The following is a 17,769-nucleotide window of genomic DNA, read 5'->3' on the forward strand; positions in this document are numbered from 1 at the left end:
AAACCTCCACAAAGCAATGAACATGAAATCTTCATGCAAGTTAATTTGTGTTAGGAATCCAGAAATTCTATATCCTAACAAACTAGCATACCCATCAAATGCAAGGGTTGTCCATCACAGCAGTGTGTCGTGTTACATTGAGAACGCATAGTGTTCTAAATTCAGTTACAATTTTTAAAACTAATTAGTATTTGTGTTTCTCAAGCAGTGAGGGTCACAAATTTGGCATTTTCTTAGTTTTAATACTAAATTGTCAAAGGAGCCACAAGAACTGAAAAAATAATCTAGAAAATCCAAACTCTTTAAGCAACATTAGCTTGGTATATATAACAAAAATAAGTTCTTCATTATCATTAGTTCTTTATATGAAAAATATTACCTCAAATAAAGTAATTGATGATCTTAACTCTATCAATTTATTGCAATACTTTGTTTGGTTATAAAGAGAAAGTGATATGAGAGAAAGAGGTGAGAGTGTGAGAAGAGAGAAAGATGTGAGAAATAGAGTAGATTTGAGGTATTGTTTCGTTTAACAGAAAGAGAAGAGAAACAAAAGAGAGAGAAATGTTGATTATTTTTTAAAATTCGAAAATGACCTGCATTGTTTTTAAAATAGAATACATTAAAATTAATTTAATCTTTTACTTAATTAAATTAACTTGATAAATGATTTATAAGGAAAATGCACGAACATCATTGCATCCTAAATTTCATTATCAGTTGCTCATCAATTTTTCCAATGATTGAAAGATTATCCTTGAAATCACATGACAAAAAATAATATTTGGTCAATAACCACTAAAAAATCGAATAATAGTTTCTCGCCTAGCTAAAAGGTAAACTTGTAAAAACAATGCAAAAGTTCAATAAATTCAATATCACAACTAACTTTCTTGATTCTAATGAGTTGCTCAAGGGATCCTATAGAATGGGGATAATAATATTATTTATATTAGAAATACACAAAACAATTATGATATTATCTCTATATAATACAAAAGGATACATCTATGAGCCATAGTACACTTGGCATCATATTTTTCATCTAGCATTTAATGTTATTCATCTAGCATTTTTCATCTCTCTCATCAAAGAATATTCCTTCTTATTTTTATGTGATTAAAACGTAAATGTTGACTAAAAAATGGATGATTTAATGGCGTGTAAATGCTATTAACTTCCATTACATTTTTTTAATTTGTTTCATTGTCAAAGCTGAAAAAATGAACATATTTTTTTATCCTTCTTCTTTTCCATACGTTTCTTCCAAGCTTTAACACCATTTTTTTCCTCTTCCGGTTGTTAGGTAGCATATTTTAAATCACGATCATATTTTCAATCACGAAGATATGATATAGTAAAAATCAATTAGATGAAAATCATAGTCTCAAGTGTAACAAGGTAAGTGGATTCAAATATTTTATTTTCTTAGATTATTGACGATGTCGACATGTTAGTGCTGGTTTGATGCCTGTATTTGTCTAATGTTCATAGATGTGTGCTAATCGTTCTTCCATTAGTATTTGTGTACAAAAAGTTCAAACATACTTTTAACCACTATTTAATAGATATTTGTTTATAATTTCAACATTACTTCTCGGATCTCACCATGCTTTGAATTTTTCCTTATAAATATTACTTCAACCATCACCATTCCTCACTTCATTTTAACATTCAGTTATAGAATTTAAAATTATTTCAAAATCATGTTTGTTCATTTATAGTTTGTATCCATTTTTTATTAAAAAAAATTGTATTATTTTTCTTCATAGTGCCCATAAATAGTGTTTCATCCTTATTCTCTAAATATTACATATTTGTTTTTGGTTCTTGACTACTTTGGGTTTGCAATTTATTTAAATCTATTATTTTATATTTTAATCCTCTTTCTATCTCTCTATATTTTTATAGTTTTTTTACCTAATTTTTTGTTCAACTTTTCTTCTTTAGCTCTTCGACCAATTGTTCTTTGGTTTTAACGGGATTTTATTGATTTGTTCTATTTTTCCAGTTATGTGGATACAATTAAAGATGAAGCGCAAGGATGCAATAATTGAAGTTTGACTACATGGATTTGTAGAGTTCCTCTCAACAAAAGAAAGAATTTGGAGAGAGTAGAATATTTTAATCAAGCTTTATATTTTAAGAGTTGTATATATTACAAATTTGATTAAAGTGTCTGATGTTAAATGAATTTTAAGTAGTTTTATTTGCATTGTGATTGTAAAAATGCTAGCAGTAATATTGATATTGTTGCAAGTGTCTAACTAATCACACTAATGACGAGTTATGAGTGTTCGAATATAAACCGATTCAAAAGAAAATCATAAATTGGTACAAAAACTGAAAATCACAAAATCTAATATCGTTGCATATGTTTGAATGTCCTTTGTGAAAACCTTTCGCATTAGATCATACTTTGATTTGATTATTCGATTTTTTTTACCTCAAATTGATCGAAACCGCGCGACAAACCCTAGAATGACGAGCCACTATTTTTTTTTCTTTTTCTTTTCTTATATGATATGATCCTTTGGTTTTCGTCTTCCTCTTATAATAGTAAATGAATGGAGTATATTTTATGATGTTGAATAACCCAATGATTTGTGTTCTGTTAGTTCTCTCATTATTTGTAACATTGTTCCATGATTCTTCAATGACTTTCTGCATCTGTGTCAAAATAAAGTTATGGATATTTAGTGCAACAAAGGTTTTAAAAAATATATTTGTGGATGTTTTTCAAATTAAGTATCGTCAAGCACACAACTGAGAGATGATATCTCTAGAAAAAAAATTGTTAGCTTAACGTAAAACTTCGCACAAGCGTACACACCCTTGGTCAAAAAGAAATGCATTAAACTTTTGGAAATACCGACGCTAAATTAACGGTTTTTAACTTCATAGGGAATTAATCCTATAAAAATCATGGGATTGACTTTCTATTATGTTTGATATATCAATCTTTGCTCTTCTACTCATGTTTCTTTCATGATTTTTTTAAAGTTGCAATTTTGGGTTGACTTTATCCAATAAGATGCCGAAACATGACCTAATTTCATTGTTGTTCTTTTTAGCAAAACTTGCAACAAAGTATCCCAACCAAAAATTTTAGAATAGAATCAATCAAAGTATGAACTTCATCTTTATAGAAAATTTGGGAATTAAAGGTAATTTTCACTTTTTTATGTTATGTGGTTACTAATTTAAAATTGAACAAAAAATAAATAAAATTTATGGTGAACCTCCAATTATAAGTGGAAATTAATGACAAGCTGATCGTCGTGAAAATTTCTTTTTTCTAAAGAATCGTTGTGGGAATTTCTATTATAATTATTAATGATTATTACATACTTTTATTTACTAGAATTTCCATTTTTGGTGTATTATCTTTTTAAGAAATGATTATTATATATTTTTATTTGTATGAGATTCTATTTTTGGTATTTTTATCATGAATTATTTTATTAAGGAAATCATCTAAAAAAATTAATCGATTTTTATAATCATCATGTGCATTAAATCAAAATTAAAGAAGATGTTTTATCAAAATAAAAATGAATGACAATTAGATATTTAAATGTTTGAATTTTAATAAGAAATATGATATATAATTAGAGACTACAATAAGTACTCCAACCCTTATTATACCAATTCATCCATTTTTTAAATAAAAAATTATATAACCGTTTTTTTATCCTTCATCAAATCAAACCATGCCCATAAGATTATTTTAACATTATTAACCACCTCCCTTTATTTTGGTGAAGCCAAATTGATCATAGAATGGATAATTAATCTGATCAAAAGATGAGTCTTTTTATTCTTAGAGACAATCAAATTGAATCACAATTCCATAAATTACCGCATTACTTTTAACATTATTAAATTCATTTTCAGTAAATTTTAAGTATTTTTTAAGGAAAATTTTAAGTATTTTAAAACAGGTTTTTTTAAAAAAAATCCAATTACAATAAAAACAACATATATATTTCATGAAAGCCTAAAATATACCCCAATAAAATCAAACTAATTAATATAATAAATATTTTGAAAAATAAAAAACTTAAAGGCTAATAATTTTAAGTCTATAACGAAAATTATATTAAATTTATTTTTATTGTGTCTGATAATTGATTGTGTGACTGGATGTTAGTGTAAAGCAAACATTGATAGTGTATATCATTTAATCTCATAACTTCCAAAAAAAACATTTCATTCACTAATAAAAAATAAACAAATAAATAATAATTAAAAAGAAGAAAATTCTCACGTGCTTGACATAAGAACGTCTTTTAATAGTATAATAATAATGATCATAAATATCTTTTAACACAAAAAACTTCATTGATCAATGGACCATAATGATTCTTGGGTATGACATTTAATGCCATTATTAAAAAAAATAAAAGTCATAGTGAATTTTTTGTTGGTAAATTTTTTTTATGGTGGATGAATGTTAATTTTGTATAAGGTAGAAAAAATCTCAGAGATAAAAGAGCACTCACTAAGTTATTTAGTATTTACATTTGCATACCTCCAAAGATACTAGAAGGGCTCAAAACCTGTAACCTTTAAATTTAAAGTATGTCTTTACACTGCTAGACTAAACCCTCTTTGATGGTCGGTATAGGATAGAGATATGATAGAATATGAAATTCGATAGAGACATGATATGATATAGACATGATAACAAAAATATCATTATAATTATATAAAAAAAATTAATCTCACAATTAATTAAATATTGTAAAACTGACAATATATATATTTTCAAACATTACTATCATTATAAGAATGTATTTTGTCAAGTTAGAATAACACATCTGCATTTCAACCAAAGACCAAATATGTAGGATTTTGAAATGACAAAGGTTGAATAAAAAATCGGCTTAATTGCAGTTTTAACTCCCTAACTTTCACAAAGTTACGATTTTGGCCCCCTAAAAAGAAAAAAACTACAAAACGGCCCCCTAAGTTTTGCATCTGTGGCAGTTTTAGCCCCCAATGCCAACTTTGACTCGGTCTACGCTGACGTGGCACCCTAAGTGAGGTGCCCCGTGTTATTTTTTTTATTTTTTTTTTGTCTTAGGGGGCAAAAACTGCTACAGATGCAGAACTTAGGGGGCTGTTTTGTAGTTTTTTTATTAGGGGGCCAAAATTGCAATTTTATAAAAGTTAGGGGGTTAAACTGCAATTAAGCCTAAAAAATATTATGAAAGCGAATAAAATCAAAAAACTAAATTTTAAGATATTTTTTTTTTTTAAAATGACATCCAAATACTTTCAAAATAGTTAATCATAATGTTGATACTCCAAGGAGGAGTCTATACTGGATTTAATCATTAAATTAGTATAAGAGCAACCACACAATTAAGGTTGATAACACATCTTTACTTAGAATGTATAATAAGCATGTATTTTGTTAACTTCACATAACACATCTATGTTTTGCTATTGTCAGATCTCATCAAAGACCATAAGTGAAGGAAATGGAAATAATGAAGGTTGGATTAAAAATATAGAATTAAAGCAAATGATATAAAAAAAAAACTAAATTTTAAAATAAAAGAATCAAGAAAATGACAAAAAAAAGATCATTATAATGTTGGAACTTATGTATGGGCCTAAACAGGATAGGATAATCACATTATGCTAAGAGCAACCACAAAAGTAAGATTGACACCACATCCAAATTCTCAAGGTATTAAGTATATGGGGTCATCTTACTTATATGTTCATCACCTTATGCTCTTCAATCTAATGTGCAACTTTAACTTAGATATGACATATTAATATCTATCATTTAACCAACTTGGGTAAGTCTGGTGGTATTGACTTGGGACCCAATGCTAAATTGGCTGGGCTTATTTAGCTTATTTAAAAAATAATAATTATCCCTTAAGTTTGAGACTCTCTGCATATGATCTGGTAGCACAGCTAAATAAGACTAGAGAAGGTGTAACATAGTAAAAAAAAAGTGGGTTGGTGGTAATTTAATGAAGGAAGATTTTTGTTCCTTTCCTGAAAATGGAGGAAAGAAGAGAAAAAATAAACTAGAAAAATTGAGAAGACATAAAAGGAATTTGAAATGAAAGAAATAATAAGAAAAAAGGGGTTTATGCGTTGTCAGTGAATATAGAGAATAAAGTAGTTGTTGGACGTGTTTGTTGAATGAGTTGTATATTTTTGGACAAATTTTTTAACAAAAAATTAAAATAAAAAATTACATTATTTTAAAAACTCTAACAAGCGTGTATTTTGTTAACTCCCAGTTTTTCTTTGTAATCTCACCAAAGACCAAAAGTGAAGGATTTTAAAATAGTAGAAGTGGAATAAAAAATATAACCTGAAAGCGAATGACTTCCAATAAATAAAATTTGAGATAAAAAAAAATCAAGCAAATGACATCCAAAAACTAACAAAAATGTTTATCATAATGTTGGGATAATATTGAGATTCCTGGTAAGCCTACCTACACTGATATGAATATTTATATTAGGCCAATATCAACCATACAAGTGAGATTGATACCGCATTTTAACACAAAACCATAAGGCATTAGGTACATGGAGCATCTCACTTATATGTTGTTGAAAATTTACTCTTTCATCCAATGTAGAATGTACAATCACACTTGACATATTAACATATCTTAATCAAGTGTGCGACCATCCGTGCATGTAATTATGTGACATAATCAATTAATGTCAAACAGAGACACAACATGTTCAAAAACGTGGGCTGGAAGTGGTTTCTTGAAGGAGTTGAAGGTTTTTGGGTAAAAAACTAGCATTTTAAAATGAGTTTAGTAAACATGTATTTTGTCAAATCACAATCGTTATAAAGATTCTTCTATTTTCAAATCATTCAAAAAACCAGGCGTGAATGAGTTTGAAATGATAGAGGTTGAATAAAAATAGCATGAAAGCGAATGACATCTAAATACTAATTTTTTAGATAAAATAATCAATAAATGACATTCAAACACCAGCAAAGTAATTCATTTTAATGTTAGAATGATAGATGGAGCCTAAATTAGGTTGGATCACTGTATTAGACTAAGAGCAACCACACAGGTGATATTGACACCGCATGTTCACTCAAATTGTCTAATAAGTATGTATTTTGTCGACTCAACATAATGCTTCTACAATTGTTTATACTGTGACCCACCGAAGACCAAAATGAAAGAATTTAAAATAATTAAAGTTAGACAAATACATTGCATTAAGTATGACGATATTCTAGCCCGTGCTTGGCACGGGTGTCCATACTAGTTTATATTAGAAATACAAAGCAATTATGAACTCTACCTCTAATACATTTATATATTAAGTGCCTGTCCAAAAGAGAAAAACAACACTTCGCATCCAAATTATGTGAAATCCTCGTTATAAGATGATTTTGCGATTTTTTGGTCATGTTGATAAGAAAAATCATAACTTTTAAGATAATATTTGTCGATTAAAAAACTTTTTACTTCATTACAAATATTTGTACTTTTAATATTATTGACTGCATTTAATGTCTCAAAATTTTCAATCAGAGTATATTTACAATATATTCAAAAAAAATTACAACAGTTAATAGTTTCATTGATTTTTTGTTTTTCAAACTCCAGAGTATTATATATCAAATACTACGGTCTAGTATATGAGCAAACGAAAATCATCTTACACCCTTTAAGAAAAAAAAATTATACATCATTAACTTTTTCACAACAATAAAAGAAGATAATTGTATTGTCTAAAATACCCTTCTTTGAAACTTGTTCATATATATTTAAGGAATTAAACTTTAGTTAAGTAAATTGTATTGTATAAACTATAGCACTAAACATGATAGAGTTTGGGGAGTTTTACTTGTAATTAAGACCTTATATATGACTATTTTGTTGCTTATATATATTCAAGATAAACGGAAGTAACTAATACATACTTCCGGTGAGTTTAGTAAACAGAGACACAATCAATTAATGTCAAACAGAGACACAACATGTTCAAAAACGTGGGCTGGAAGTGGTTTCTTGAAGGAGTTGAAGGTTTTTGGGTAAAAAACTAGCATTTTAAAATGAGTTTAGTAAACATGTATTTTGTCAAATCACAATCGTTATAAAGATTCTTCTATTTTCAAATCATTCAAAAAACCAGGCGTGAATGAGTTTGAAATGATAGAGGTTGAATAAAAATAGCATGAAAGCGAATGACATCTAAATACTAATTTTTTAGATAAAATAATCAATAAATGACATTCAAACACCAGCAAAGTAATTCATTTTAATGTTAGAATGATAGATGGAGCCTAAATTAGGTTGGATCACTGTATTAGACTAAGAGCAACCACACAGGTGATATTGACACCGCATGTTCACTCAAATTGTCTAATAAGTATGTATTTTGTCGACTCAACATAATGCTTCTACAATTGTTTAATTACAAGCAACAAAATAGCCGACGAAAAATAACCGATACGTTGATTAAAAATAACCGACGGTTGAGATTTGGTGTCAACGAATCCGTTGACATCTGGTGTTAACGGATCCTGACTCATATATATATATATATATATATATATATATATATATATATATATATATATATATATATGAGTTAGGATCTGTTGACACCAGGTGTCAATGGATTCGTTGACACCAAATCTCAACTGTCTATTTCATTTAATCAAAAGGCTCATATTTATTTACTTAAAATCTTACATGATCATTACTTCTTTGGATCTTTTCTTACCAAATTTTTGCATCACCCCATTTTTAGCTTAAGTGTTCTTTGTTATCTCTCTCCTCTTTCTTATTGTTGTCGGTCAGATTTCCCCTCTCTACCATCGATCAATGTTCCAAATAAAAATTATATCTTCTTCTCCTTCTCAATATATTTTAGGTAATGAATTTGGGAATTCTATTACTTAGGGATAGTTATGAAATTGGAATAAAATTTCAAAAACTCAATTGTCAATCTTGGATTCAATACCTTCCTTTCCATTTACAATTGTTTTCATCAATTTGGAATAAATATCCCTGAAACTGTATGAGTAATAAACCAAGAGGATGTGTGGCAGCGGAAGAAATTACAGCAAATTACTTTGGTGGAATTGGAGGAAATTACACCAAATTAATTGGAACATTAATTCGCAATAAATTGTCTCTGGAACTGTATGATTGTAACATAAATAATTGGAAAAAAAAAATAATAGCATGTGATTGATGTAAAAGATACTCATCAAATAGAGATGTGAAATAATATGAGCCTTTTGATTAAATGAGATAGACGGTTGAGATTTGGTGTCAACGAATTCGTTGACACCTGGTGTCAACGGATCCTAACTCTATATATATATATATATATATATATATATATATATATATATATATTAATTGTTAAAAAAAACTATAAATTACATTATTTTCTACATTGAACTTAGATGATTAATTCTATCAACATTAATTCTTTCTTTAGTCTTTCACTTTTCTTCATCTATTCTTTGATACTTTCTTTTTTATTTTTATTTTACCAACACATTTAAATGTAAAAATAAAAGACAATCGTTTGAACACATTGCTACCTTGCTAACATTAAAAAATTGGTATATTTTTTTATAAACAGATGAAATGACAATAACAATTGAAAACTCACATACACAAGTAGGGGTTTGAATCCCGATCACAACGTCTGGTCTGAAGGCGATGTTGCTTGAATGTTTTAATGCAATAACACTATTGTAGCTAGTGTGTAGATTCATGCGATATGCGATACATGAGAAACTATGAACTTGTCCACTTATATAATCTAAAAAATTGTGTTAATTCAACCACACGGTTTGTTTTCAGAACAACGCTAAAACAAACAACTATAACATACACAAAGTTACACCAACATTATTAGTAGAGCTGATGATCATTGATGTCTACTGGGACAACGACCGTTTGTAACATGTATTCATAACTTGATAGTGGACAATGAGTGATACATATATGTTTACAAGAAGCGAACACTCCGTCACTTAAAAGGAACGGGACTTCATCTAAGCAGTTTAAACAGTTCGGAATATTCAATATTAGTAAGTTATTAATTTTGTAAAATTGCCAATTATGTTGTTTTGTATTAACAATTTATGTCAATTTTGTAATTAAAATGTTTTGACTTGTTCAATCTTCCCCTCGCATCTAATGTAAATGTTGTCCCTTTATTAATATGTAATTGGAGTAATCAAACCGCAAGATACATTTATATGATAAGTAGGGGCGGAGCCAGCTTACATCCAGGGGATGCAGCTGAACCATTAACTTTTCAATTTACTGCTATAATCTTTAGCTTTGTCTGTTTTGAATCCCCTCAAATATATAATCTGCACTATTCACCTAGAGTTCGCCTCTCTGACCTCATACATTATTCTTAAATAATTTATGTATTTGGTTTAGATTCTTGATTATATACATACATTATTCAATGTATCTAAAAAGTCAACTTTCTCTTGTAAATAGGACCGGAGGGAGTATATTACTCCCTCCGTCCTTTAATACATGACACGGTTGACCCTATTACGCATACCAATGCATAATTTTGAGCTTAAATAACTTGAATAATATGTTAGAAAAAATTATGAAAATTTGATATTTTGAAAATACTCATCGAGACGAATCTAACGACATCTTATATGAGATTATTTATCTTTGTATATTAGTAGGAAAATATGGCCAAAATAAGTTAGGTCAAAATTGCACATTTTCAAATAGGTCATCTATCGCGGGACGGAGGGAGTAGTTAGGATTAACTTTTTCAATGCTAGCTGCACCCTATATACCACTTAGTTCAAGTCTGAATGTGTCAGATTCAACAACATGAGGAGTAACAAAATATATAAAAATTGAGTTATGAAAATACAGAAAATATTCTTCAAAAAAAAAAAATACAGAAAATAAAAAGGAAGGAGGAACAAATTTAAGAAAAATAAATACCAGACTTCCGGTCAAACAAAATCAACGGATAATATTTAAGTATAAAAAAACTCGATGTTTGATGTTAACGGATCCTATCTCATACTGCCTCCATTCCCTTTTTAAGTGTCTTTTTAGAATTTTAACACAAAAATAACAAAGTGTATTTTTGCACACTTTTTTTTTTCCTATTATACCCTAATTTTAATTCACTAATAGTTTCCTATTTTTTTGCACACACTTTATCTTTCCAATAAATTTAATATGTAACAAACAATTTTTAGTTACTACTCTCTTTCTCCAACAAATTCCTATTTTTTTCGCGCTTTATCTTTCTCTCATAACAAACAATTTTCAATTTTCTAAATATTGTGCATATCTCTTGAAATTTTAACAAGTACTCCCTCCGTTCCTTTTTAAGTGTCTTTTTATGGTGAATTTTCCGTTCCTATTTAACTGTTGTTTTGGTATTTTAAGGGTATGATTTGTCAATTATACCCTTTGTCAATTACTCTTATATTTTTCAATAAAACTAATTAATGCTATATATTTGGAAAACTAAAGTTTGCTTTTTTAAATAAAGTTTGTTTGTTTTGTGTTAAAACAAAATTTGTTTCTTGTTATCTTGAAATTTAAACAAAATTTTGTTACCTATGATAATGGTTCCATGAAGAGTTAAAATTCTATAAATAAGATGAGTAAAACTTCTTAAAAATTTCAAGTGCAAAGTAAAAGAACATATCTGAGAGAAAAAAATAAAAGACTTCGTGAATGTTCAAAAGGAAGAAAGAGTGGAAGACTCATTGGAACTGCTGATGGGAGGTGAACAGGGAGAAATGATTGAAGTCTTAATTTTGATTAAAGGAGTTTAAGGAAAGTTAATTTTTCTTAGCTTTTGATTAATGTGAAGTTGAAATAATTTTGATAATTAAAGAGATATGCACATTATTTAGAAAATTGAAAATTGTTTGTTATGAGAGAAAGATAAATTGCGCAAAAAAATAGGAATTTGTTGGAGAAAGAGAGTAGCAACTAACAATTGACAAATCATACCTTTAAAATACCAAAACGACAGTTAAATAGGAACGAAAAATTCACCATAAAAAGACACTTAAAAAGGAACGGAGCGAGTATATATCATGATAATTTTCACAATTATCATTTTTTTTGTCTTTAAAATTTAAATAGGGAAACAACTATTTTGGTTTTGATGTGTAAGATATTGTCACTTTAGTCTTTAAAGTTATTGAAATTGCAAACACATCTCTAATGTCTATTTTGTTAATAATTTTATGGCAAAATTGAACAAAAAAAAACACATTTGAGGATTAAATAATTTTTCTTGCTATGAAGATTGTGACTACTAGATTGCACAATCAAATTGGGGATAAATGAATAGATAAAAGATTGTCTCTTGACTTATATTGACACATTTGTTTGATAAAATTGATTATGAGTTTTATTCTATAGATTAAAAATATGAAACCCCGCAAAGGACAAATATAGCGTTGTATATAAGTAATTTTTATTAGTACAATATGAATTTTTGAATATATATTATTTTTATATATTATTATAATTATTAAGTAAGATTCAAAAGTTTGAACCCCTGATCAGGTTTCTGGCAACGCCTACACTAATAAAGAATCAAAGGATCTGTGCAAAATTTACCAAACTCAATTATTACTCAATTCCTCAACAAAAAACCAATTATTTCTGCTAAAAATGATAATAAATTATCTCCAAAGCAAAGTTAAATGAGAAAGCTGCCAAATGTAGCTTGTTATTAATCCCAGTACTATGTGATGTAACTTCACTTCATTAGCATGAATCCTGAGGTGCAAAATCATGACTTGTGGATGATACTAGAATCTAGGATTTGCGAAGCATTTTCCTGCATAGTGAAAAGGCAAGACATTTAAAAGACAATCTCTTGGAACATTAGTATGATGTTGAAAAATAAATTGGAAGATTAAATACTAAGTAATTATACTTTGATCTAATGTTATATGAATTGAAAAAAATAGAGTCCACATAAAATAGAACTCACGTATTAGTAGTGTTTAAACTGTGGTATTTAATTTTAAATACTTGATAATGATAAAAATAATAGCAATTATTTTTTTTATTCGAAAATATCACTTATCATAAATTTTGCTTATGGTGGTTGTGATAAGAATCCTTATTTATTTATTTTGTTAAGTGTGCAGCAACTTAACCTAATTTTTTCCCGCTCATTTGCAAATTAGGTTTGCAATTATTTAACCTAACAAATTCCATCTAAAAAAATGCATCGCACCAATTTCATTCCTATCCTCTTGCCTTTTTTTTTTGAAGCAAATATTTTCTACACTTTTAGGTTTGCAATTATTTAACCTAACAAATTCCATTAATTTTGTTAAGTCTGCAGCAACTTAATCTAATTTTTTACCGCTCATTTGCAAATTAGGTTTGCAATTATTTAACCTAACAAATTCCAACTAAAAAAATGCATCGCACCAATTTCATTCCTATCCTCTTGCCTTTTTTTTTTGAAGTAAATATTTTCTACACTTTTAGGTTTTCAATTATTTAACCTAACAAATCCTTATTTATTAATTTTGTTACTTTTGCAGCAACTTAACCTAATTTTTTCCGCTCATTAGCTTTATTGGGTTTGCAATTATTTAACCTAACAAATTCCATCTAAAAAAATGCATTGCACACCAATTTCATTCCTATCCGCTTGCCTTTTTTTATCTGAAGAAAATATTTTCTACCATATCAATGATCACGAATGATCCTTCTATTTTATACTTTTTTTTTGTCAAGAATTTTACACTTTTTTTTTGGATTTTTTTTAATTTCATGCCTTTTTTTTACATCTTTATTTATTAATTTTGTTACGTTTGCAGCAACTTAACCTAATTTTTTCCCGCTCATTTGCTTTATTAGGTTTGCAATTATTTAACCTAACAAATTCCATCTAAAAAAATGCATCGCATCAATTTCATTCCTATCCTCTTGCCTTTTTTTTTTGAAGCAAATATTTTCTACACTTTTAGGTTTGCAATTATTTAACCTAACAAATTCCATTAATTTTGTTAAGTCTGCAGCAACTTAATCTAATTTTTTACCGGTCATTTGCAAATTAGGTTTGCAATTATTTAACCTAACAAATTCCAACTAAAAAAATGCATCGCACCAATTTCATTCCTATCCTCTTGCCTTTTTTTTTTGAAGTAAATATTTTCTACACTTTTAGGTTTTCAATTATTTAACCTAACAAATCCTTATTTATTAATTTTGTTACTTTTGCAGCAACTTAACCTAATTTTTTCCCGCTCATTAGCTTTATTGGGTTTGCAATTATTTAACCTAACAAATTCCATCTAAAAAAATGCATTGCACACCAATTTCATTCCTATCCGCTTGCCTTTTTTTATCTGAAGAAAATATTTTCTACCATATCAATGATCACGAATGATCCTTCTATTTTATACTTTTTTTTTTGTCAAGAATTTTACACTTTTTTTTTTGGATTTTTTTTTTAATTTCATGCCTTTTTTTTACATCTTTATTTATTAATTTTGTTACGTTTGCAGCAACTTAACCTAATTTTTTCCCGCTCATTTGCTTTATTAGGTTTGCAATTATTTAACCTAACAAATTCCATCTAAAAAAATGCATCGCATCAATTTCATTCCTATCCTCTTGCCTTTTTTTTTTGAAGCAAATATTTTCTACACTTTTAGGTTTGCAATTATTTAACCTAACAAATTCCATTAATTTTGTTAAGTCTGCAGCAACTTAATCTAATTTTTTACCGGTCATTTGCAAATTAGGTTTGCAATTATTTAACCTAACAAATTCCAACTAAAAAAATGCATCGCACCAATTTCATTCCTATCCTCTTGCCTTTTTTTTTTGAAGTAAATATTTTCTACACTTTTAGGTTTTCAATTATTTAACCTAACAAATCCTTATTTATTAATTTTGTTACTTTTGCAGCAACTTAACCTAATTTTTTCCCGCTCATTAGCTTTATTGGGTTTGCAATTATTTAACCTAACAAATTCCATCTAAAAAAATGCATTGCACACCAATTTCATTCCTATCCGCTTGCCTTTTTTTATCTGAAGAAAATATTTTCTACCATATCAATGATCACGAATGATCCTTCTATTTTATACTTTTTTTTTTGTCAAGAATTTTACACTTTTTTTTTTGGATTTTTTTTTTAATTTCATGCCTTTTTTTTACATCTTTATTTATTAATTTTGTTACGTTTGCAGCAACTTAACCTAATTTTTTCCCGCTCATTTGCTTTATTAGGTTTGCAATTATTTAACCTAACAAATTCCATCTAAAAAAATGCATCGCACCAATTTCATTCCTATCCTCTTGCCTTTTTTTTTTGAAGCAAATATTTTCTACACTTTTAGGTTTGCAATTATTTAACCTAACAAATTCCATTAATTTTGTTAAGTCTGCAGCAACTTAATCTAATTTTTTACTGCTCATTTGCAAATTAGGTTTGCAATTATTTAACCTAACAAATTCCAACTAAAAAAATGCATCGCACCAATTTCATTCCTATCCTCTTGCCTTTTTTTTTTTGAAGTAAATATTTTCTACACTTTTAGGTTTTCAATTATCTAACCTAACAAATCCTTATTTATTAATTTTGTTACTTTTGCAGCAACTTAACCTAATTTTTTCCCGCTCATTAGCTTTATTGGGTTTGCAATTATTTAACCTAACAAATTCCATCTAAAAAAATGCATTGCACACCAATTTCATTACTATCCGCTTGCCTTTTTTTATCTGAAGAAAATATTTTCTACCATATCAATGATCACGAATGATCCTTCTATTTTATACTTTTTTTTTGTCAAGAATTTTACACTTTTTTTTTGGATTTTTTTAATTTCATGCCTTTTTTTTACATCTTTATTAATTTATTAATTTTGTTACGTTTGCAGCAACTTAACCTAATTTTTTCCCGCTCATTTGCTTTATTAGGTTTGCAATTATTTAACCTAACAAATTCCATCTAAAAAAATGCATTGCACATCAATTTCATTCCTATCCGCTTGCCTTTTTTTTTGAAGAAAATATTTTCTACCATATCAATGATCCTTCTATTTTATACTTTTTTTTTGGTCAAGAATTTTACACTTTTTTTTGGATTTTTTTTAATTTCATGCCTTTTTTTTTTTACATCCTTATTTATTAATTTTGTTACGTCTGCAGCAACTTAACCTAATTTTTTCCTGCTCATTTGCTTTATTAGGTTTGCAATTATTTAACCTAACAAATTCCATCTAAAAAAATGCATTGCACATCAATTTCATTCCTATCCGCTTGCCTTTTTTTTTGAAGAAAATATTTTCTACCATATCAATGATCTTACGGGTTAAAGATTATTTATTGGTCTCTATTATAGTCGAGAAAACCCGTGCGACGCACGGGTCAAAAGTCTAGTAAAAATTTAATTGAATTTCATATATTTCCTTTATTCAAATCCAATAGTTTGTTTCCTCCACTTTTTTGGATTTGTTTCTTTTGATCCTATCCACAAGTGTTGTTGAACTGATTAATGGATAAACTCCATTTTAATCTTATCCATTAGAGTAACTGTTGCGCAATTTTTGTTAAAACAATTTCAGAATCTCTATATAAATAGAGGACTCCACTCAGTTCAAAAATCACACCAAAGAGTTTCATTGAGTTGTCGGGAACTCTTTATCTCTTCTCCTTTTCTTGACTTGTATTGACGAGTCTTTCTTCTCTTCATCTCCTTTTTCTGTCCCTTCGGAATTAACAGTGTTCTTAAGACCATAGTCCCTTTTTTGGTTTAATGTCTCTTCGAAATTAAGAACGGTCTTAAAAACATAGTCCACTCAATAATATAAGTCCCTTCGGAATAAAGAGTACTATTAAGATCATAGTCCCTTTTTGGAATAATAATGTCATGTTGGAATTTAGAATGATCTTAAAGGTATATAAATATTCTTTCAATATTTTACTAATTGAGGAGAAATTAAAAAGTGGAAATGGTGGTATCACCATATTTGAGTGGTCGTAGTGCCATATTGATATTTTTGAGAAATTAAAGTTAGAATGGTGGTAACACCATATTTTAGTGGTCTCAGCACCATAACAGAGTGGTAACAATATCATATTAAAGTGGTTTCAGCATTAAAGACTGATCTTAGTACCATATTTGAGGGTGTAAATCTCGAACGGTTTTCTACAGTGCAGTAGTTAACCACACTGCTGTAGTTGGGGCTTGTTTTATCCTGGAGGTGGCGTGGTTGATAGTCTGCCTTGCACAATTTTGGACAGTGCCACGAAACGTCTTGAAGAGAGCGACTTGGTTATGACTCAACCTAGTAACAACTTCGGTAGATAATAAAATTTGGAAATCCAAATACAACAGTTTGGAAATCCAAAAAACAACACAATCACTATACAAAGGTGAAAAACCCAAAATCATTAAAAATATTTGAATCATTTACCTTTACCTCAGAATGTTGGTTTGATTTTGAAGTCTTACTTTTGGGTAAATTTTCCTACCCAACTCTTGAGCCTTTTTCTACCTTTCCTTCATCTTTTTTTTTTTTCCCAAACCTTTTACATTTTCCAAAATATTTCTTAGTGAACCATCACTTGAGCTAGTATTGCAAACCCTTCTAAAATTCAAAACAGTTAGTTGCTGAAATTTATTTCCCTTTATGCCAATGACTTCATACTCTCCAACTTTATAAAAAATAGCAACTAAGTATTCGATCATTTGATCAATTTCATTGCAAGAAACAGTATATGCAGCAGAACTC

The 17,769-nt window shown here is 28.3% G+C and overlaps 1 long non-coding RNA gene across 1 annotated transcript; it reads left to right on the forward strand.

Annotated features, from left to right (window-relative positions):
- The first annotated feature begins 1,303 nt into the window (after positions 1 to 1,303).
- LOC146908588 (uncharacterized) lies at positions 1,304 to 2,215 on the forward strand. The gene is made up of 2 exons (XR_015018371.1): positions 1,304 to 1,401; positions 2,012 to 2,215. It is a non-coding gene; the product is annotated as an uncharacterized LOC146908588 (long non-coding RNA).
- Positions 2,216 to 17,769: the final 15,554 nt, after the last annotated feature.

Source organism: Medicago sativa, chromosome 7 (genome assembly GCF_051527215.1).
Source record: "Medicago sativa cultivar Bolivia chromosome 7, Bolivia_mono, whole genome shotgun sequence".
Lineage (NCBI taxonomy): Eukaryota > Viridiplantae > Streptophyta > Magnoliopsida > Fabales > Fabaceae > Medicago > Medicago sativa.